Genomic DNA, 7,568 nt, shown 5'->3' with positions numbered 1-7,568 from the left:
GAAGCAAGCCAGAGAAAGAGGGAGCATACTGGTTATGGCATTCTCTTGGTAGTGACCAAAACCCAGGTGTTCCTCAACTGAGGGAAGTGACATAACCACTAGATTACAGAGAAATGACCCCTCTTGCTTGCTTTCAAGACTGTTGTCTTTATATTCCTTGATTTCCTTCTTGTGTCATGATTCATGAATTCTTGTTCGTCCAGTAGCTCAGCTTCAATTGAAGGAAAGAGAAGTGCCTCACCCTGCCCTGTCTATCACCCAATGGTTATTAGACCTTCTTGGGAAGCAGGAGATATGAATTTGAATTAAATTGAGAGAGGAGGCCCTAAATGGAAGTCATCCACTTCCTGGGTGAATGCTGTATTATGGCAAAAGGTGGGAACTACTACCAGAATCACCAACAACACACTATGCATTTAAATTTGGGATTCTATGAGGATTGAAAATAAGTAACACATTTTTACAAGTTCCAAACCTCCAGCGATAACTCTGTCACAAATTGAAAAGTTCTTTTCATTCCTAAGTATATTACCAAAACATTGAAAAATATTTAGAAATGGATAATCAGTATTTTCTCCCTATAAAGTTACTTGTATTGTGTAAGTAAATTTCAGTCTTCTTTCTGATAAGCTAGAGAGATGGAACTTTTTAAGGAAAATGCTTCATCTCCAACCTCCAAATATTTTTGTACTTTTTTTCTATATCCTTTGTCAATTTTTTTTTAACATTCTTGGTATGTGTCTGGAGAACACAATCAATAAAAAAAAACACCACAGCAATTTCCCAAAGAAGGCACTTGCACACTATATTTTATGCTTGATTGTCTCATCAATGTTCACTTTCTGAGAGAAGTGGCTACTTAAAAAAGGGAATTGTTCGACTACCCCCAGGTTCTTTCCCTCGTTGGTAATTTGAGTAGGGAGGTCATATTCATGGCCTGGAATTCGCTGAAAGAGCACTTTAGTCTTATTAATGCGGATAGAGAAACCCTAAGTATGGTAGGCTTTTGTGAAGACATAGAGCATGTTCTGGAGATTTTCCTCAGTGAGGGGAAGGATAGCTCAGTCATCAGCAAACTGAAGTTGAAGGATGGCTGTTTTGAACACACTGGTCTTTGAACGAAAATGTCCCGTATTAAAAAGCTCTTCACCTAGTTGGCCTTCAAGGTCAATTCTGGAATGGGAGGTGGTCCTTAATCAGAAGTAGGATGATAGTAAAAAAGCAGAGAACAGAATTGGGGAAATGACACATTCTTGCTTGACCCCAATTTGGATGACAAAATAGATCCATCTCTGACCTTCTACAAGGAATGGTGGCAGTCATTTTATCATGGATAAGCCTCAGGATCTTAATGTATTTTTCAGCACATCCAAATTTGACCAGTACTTTCCATAAGTCTTCATGATTGATGGAGTCAAAGACCTTAGTGAGCTCAATGAAAGCCATATACAGGTCTTGATGTTGTTTCCAACACTTTCCTTAGACTGACAAAGGTCATGTCAATTGCTCTGTAGAATGATCTGAAACTATTCTGAGATTCTGACAGGATTGCCTCAGCAAGAGGTAGAAGACAGCTCAGGATGATGTTGGGGAGGGTTTTCCTAATGTAGAAAGGAGGAAGATACCTTAATAGTTTCCACACACAGACTTATGTCATTTCTTGAAGATAGTCACAGCGTTGGCATCCCTCAGGTCCCCATGGATCTCCTTGTTCCAAATTTGAAGAATAAATTCATGAGCTCCTCACCACCAGCCTTGAAGATTTCAGCAGGTATGCCATCTACTCACAAAGCCTTGTTTACTTGGTTTCCTTGATGGCATGCCCAACTTTTTCTTGGAGGTTGGGGGATGGACTTGGTGGTGGCATCAGTCACAATCAACTTACAGGCCAGAAGTGCCTCAAAGTTCTTTTTCCATCTGCCTTGGATAGATATGTTGTCTTTGAAAGTGGCATACTTGTTGTTACTGAGCTTAAGACAGAGGGTCATAGTATATTCTTTAATGTCCATAGGGACCTCCATAAGTTGACTAATAAGCTGATTCTCGATGGTGAAACCAACTGTGAACCAGCATCCGTCCTTGGCCAGATTTCCCTTTCAGAAGAAAATGTAGTGTCCATCCTCTTTTCTCAGCTCTCCTTTGTCAAGTCATTTTGTCTCAGAGCTGCAATGTCAATTGCTGTATCTCACTAGTTCCCTGGAGATAATGACAGTTCTTCTTTCAGGTTGTTCATTGTTTTGTTTGTACATCAAGTTGCAAACACTCCATCTTGCAAAAATCATTGTTTTCTTATGATGTTTTTGAGTGCACAGAGCGTGATCCTGCTGGACAAGGTTATTCAGACAAAAGCAGATAAGACAGCCTAAGTTTCAGGCACCTGCTCTAGCCCCATCCCTGTGTACAGTGAAAGGAGGGGATCCTGACTAGGATTGCTCAGTCACAGCAGCAGCTGCCAAGCTACACCCGTCTCAACCCAGGTACAAGATGATCCAGCTACTGCTGCCTAGATGCATATTCATTGCTGGAAACTGCTGGATTCACTGGCCCTGCTCCATTGCTACTAGTCCATTTCCTCAGGGACTTTGAAGGCTGGTATAAGAGAGTGCTGTTTCCTGTGGTAGAACCTGCACATGACTTCATTTAAACTGAAGAAGCTGGTGCATAGAAGCAACAAACACATGATGTTAACAAGTTAGAGATCTAAACCTAGTAGCAAGGAGAATTCTATATGACAGGACACCTCCATCCTGCTTCAACCTTCTATCTTTGCAGCCATTGAGATCCTGGTATCTTCTTCTACCTAATCCACCACCGAGGACTTGGTTTGGGACCTTTGTCTGGAACCATCCCTGAGGCCTATTTTAAATGGGTGACCTTGTCAGAAGTGAAAACCTTTGTACAACATATATCTCAGGACCACTGGGACAGTCAAGCCTCTCCACCACTACAATGTCTCAGTCCACAGAAAGACACTGTATTGCACATGTGCAGTGACCTGTCAGGCTCCCAGCTGGTCAGTGAGGAGGCTTCTATTGGTTAGTAAGGAGGCTCCCACCTATTCTAGAAGCACTCTGAGCTCATCTGATGATCAGTGTAGGCTTTTGCCAGAGCCACTGCATTCATATAGCTCTAGAGCCCAGGAGGTGAGTGTCGTCCATTAAAATGAATGAAAGAGCTGTAAACCACCACATGACAAAGTGACTTTGATGGTGCATGACTAGAACAATACTCGTGAAAGTATAGAACCATACTTGTGCACAGGTAAACAAGCCTTCCTGTGTCTGCTCATGCATATCAGGACCTGCCAGTAGCCACACATTAGATGCTTTGGCATTTAGTCCCAAATGTGGTGCTAATCTACCCTGCTCAAGCCCTTGAAAAGCCATTATTTCAAAAAGTGCATTGTTCTTCTCTTCTCTACCTTTTGTGACTTAACATTAAGGATACAGTAAAGGCATATTAGAAAAATAGGTATGCTAACAGTTTTTCAGGAACTCAAATTCAGTGGAATAGCAGTGGCTATATACAAAACAAATCAGATATTTTTCAAATAATGAAATATAATGCATAATATTTTGAAAGAAAAATGATATTGCCCATGAGAAGCTGCCATCTGATGAGGAAAAAAGTGACCAGAGAAGTAGACATACAACATCCAAAAGGCAAACTTCTTTTAAAAATCCCAAGGTTGCTGAAGCTCTCCATAGGGATGAACAAAATATATTGTACGTCTCTGACATACATCTACAAATTACCCATTTTTATGCTCTTCTGGTTGCTACAGTACCTTATAATGGACTCTGCAGTTGCATAGTATACTGTGTGCTTTGCTCTGAAATACTGACACAGAAGAATAATGGTCGTTACAAATAGTACTTTCAAACCTTAGTGCATAATGAAGAGAATGATGAACTTGTCTTTCTTTCTGGGGTGTGTGGATAAAGTTGGTTCATCATCAGCACAATTTCTGATTCTGTGAAAAAGACATGTTTCATCAAGAAAGCACATTAAAGACTCCCATTTTCCTGTGCTGTCAAAATGCCTATTGAAATGACAAATATTTTTGACAGAGATGATGTTATAACCTGATTAAAAATATTTGAAAGTTTTTATTACTAAATTGCCAATTTGATTTCTGTCAATTCAGAAGCAATTCATTCATAGCAGAATCATCTACTGAATGTGTTTACTCAATGTACCTTGTCACTGCAAGCCCTTTGAACTACCTTACACAATTTATTACAGCTTGTAATAAGTTGTATTTTACTGATTACACATAGAGCGTCACATAATTGGAACTGGGGGATTTTCAGGTAATCCAAATAAATGTGTTTCACTTTATAGCTCTCAATATCATAAATATGTTGCTTAATTTTTACAAAAATCTTCATTAGTCCTTTCAATTTAAATATTCAGCTAGAATGATACTGGGGAAAAAAGGTTTATCAAAGCTGATATGAAAACTGTTTCATAATTAGATACATTTAATACAGCACTGTCCAACTGGCAGCCCATGGGCCATATGCAGCTCACAAGCACTTAACATGGCCCCCAGGTCCTGGTGCCACTTCTTCTGCTGCCAGGTTCTATGTGCCATCTGCACAGCCTACGTGGCTGTGGCAAGGGTCCATATGCCTCTGTCAGGCACTAGGGCATGTTGGGGGAGCCACATGTCATCAACATAGCCCACATAGCAAGGGATTCCCGGTGGGGGACAGGTGTAGGGAGGGGGTAGCTTCCTCCACAGTGTGCAGCCCCTACAGCATGCAGCCTAAGGCCTATATGCCAGTGCTGTATTCAGCCCCCAGTCTTGCTGAAGTTGAATAGCCCTTTATTAATTAAAAAAAAACCTATAACAGCATTATCAGTCTTAAATAACATCCAAAACAGGGAAATTGAATACAAAGAGTAGTCACTCATACCCTATGACAATGTATGTCAATATGATCCTATAATTAATGGTCCTGGTTTAGAAAATTAGGGGCTGACTCATACCTAATGATTTAAGTCCAATATTGAATCTCAGCATAAGTGTTGAGGATTTTATGTTTTGTTTTACTTTATGTTTATTATAAGAGATAGCAAAGAAAAAAATGTGTCATGAAAAAGAAGCAACATAAATGTCTAGGAAGTAATGGCCAGAGAGCACTGGGTAATTAAAAGTAATGATACTTTTCAGGAAACATTTTTCATTATAGCTAAAGGGAAAGTCACACTTTCAGCCTTAGAAGAGCCAGATGAATATGAAGGATCCATTCCTGAAACCATGTTGATGTTGCCATCCATGTATAGGAAACATGTATTGCCTACTTACTGATACATTTTTCATAATTGCATCTTGAGGGTAGATAGTATCCCAGGTGTGTGTGTCAATATGACAATTGCTTCATGTGAAATTCTCTTCATTATTAAAGATCATTAGATACTGTGAATATATGGAAATACATTGACTATGCCTTATCTAAAACAAAGACTTTGTTATATTTAGAGTAAGACTTCTTCAACCATAGGTAATATATTTATTTGGGTATTCATTCATTCATTCAATTTATATAACACTCTTCCTAACAAAGGCTCAGGGTGGCTTACAATAAGAGGGCAGAATAACTTATAAAACAAGAGAACAGAACAACTTAAAAGGGAACAAGAAATCTATGTAAAGAGACACCCCCTTCTGTCGAGCTTTCTTTACTAAACATATGCCCAAACTGTCTTCTAAAAGATATCCAGGCTAGGGCTCAGGTTGGCTTCAAGAGGCAGGTAGTTCTGGAGATGAGGAGCAGCTGCTGAGAATAATCTCCTACACAATTTTACCAAGTAGTCTGCATGTACTGCTGGTGCTTTCAGAAGGATGTTTCTAGTTGATTTTAGGGATTGTGATGTGTTATGTGCAAAACTATGCACAAGACTGAGGAAAAGTGATCTGAAACCCTTTTAGACAGTCCATTATATTTTGCATATAATATTTTTTTTTATTTTCAGAAAGAAGGAAATCACCTGTATTTGGACACTAAAATAAATAATGCTTTCATACTTGACAAACATAAAAGAGCTGGACAGAATCCAGCTAGATCTGGACAGATTACAGAGGCGAGCGGATAAGAATAGGATGGAATTCAATGCAGACAAGTGCAGGGTACTGCACCTAGGGAGAAGGAACCAGCAACACACCTATAGGCTGGGAAACACCCTTCTTGTCAACACAGTGGCAGAAATGGATCTTGGAGTCATTGTTGACTCTAGGATGAACGTGAGCTGCCAGTGAGAGGAAGAGGTCAATAAAGCTAACTGCACCTTGCTGTGCATCTACAGATGCATCATGAGCAGGTCCAGGGAGGTGATCCTTCCCCTCTATGTGGCATTGGTCAGGCCACAGTTGGAGTTCTGCATCCAGTTCTGGGCGCTGCACTTCAAGAGGAATGTGGCTAGCATTGAGAGGGTCCAGAGGAGGGTCACTCGCATGGTCAGGGGTCAGCGGGGCAGGCCCTATGAAGAGAAGTTCAAGGGTCTGAATCTATTCAGCCTCCACAAGAGAAGGCTGAGAGGGGATCTGGTGGTGGTTTACAAACTCACTATGGGGGACAAGCAGGAATTAGGTGAGGCTCTGTTACCCCGGGTACCTCCGGGGGTTACTAGGAATAACGGTCACAAATTGTTAGAGGGAAGGTTCAGGCTGGACATCGGGAGACATTACTTTACAGCTAGGGCTGCCAGGCTCTGGAATGGACTGCCAAGTGACATGGTGCTCTCTCCTACCTTGGGGGCCTTCAAGAGGAGGCTGGACAGATATTTGGCTGGGGTGTTATGACTCTGCACTGGTTTATGCCAGAGGCAGGGGGTTGGACTTGATGATCTGTTTAGGTCCCTTCCAACCCTAAGCACTATGAAACACAGAAAAAAGACACACAAATGAAATCACAACTTTTAAAAGTCTGTCTCCTATGGTGTGGCACAAGAGATGTTTCAATTAAGAGTACATTTCTGGAAAAAAAAATGTCAGAACAGCTCTCAGGATTGTTTCAGCGTTTCTTTTAATCATTAGGCTCAAAGTTGGGGGAGGACTGTCATTACTTTCTATCCCCATGTTTTAAATAGAAATCTAAACTGCCATTGCATTTGGCAAAGAGCTGAATTCTGTCTCTGTTTTTGCACTCTGAGGGCAAGTCCACACGGGAGTGCACATGCCTCTTGCCCCACCTCAAACCCCATTTGAGGTGGGGCAACAGGCACGTGTGGGAACGCAAAAATGTTTTCGTTTTCAGGAAGAATATTAGAACTCTGGATATCCAGGGGTCTAAAAAAATTGAAGCTTAAAAAAGTGGCACAGGGCATGGTCCTGGACTAATATAAGTCAAATTTATATTTATTGAAGTCAGTCAGAGGCTCAGTCCTCCATGGAGATGCTCTGGCTCCCAAAGTGTCTTTATGGTTGGCCCCTTGCCCTGGTGCTGAAACATGCAGTGGGCCAGGCCGCATGTTTCAGCACCAGGGCTCTGGTGCTGGTGAGTAAGGGGTTGAGGGGGGTTGAAGGAGAGGAGGGGGACCATGGGGGGGGACCCCTGATGGCT

Source organism: Alligator sinensis, unplaced genomic scaffold (assembly GCF_000455745.1).
Source record: "Alligator sinensis unplaced genomic scaffold, ASM45574v1 scaffold631_1, whole genome shotgun sequence".
Classification (NCBI taxonomy): domain Eukaryota; kingdom Metazoa; phylum Chordata; order Crocodylia; family Alligatoridae; genus Alligator; species Alligator sinensis.
The sequence above is the reverse complement of the archived record's forward strand: the minus strand, read 5'-3'. Positions refer to the sequence as shown.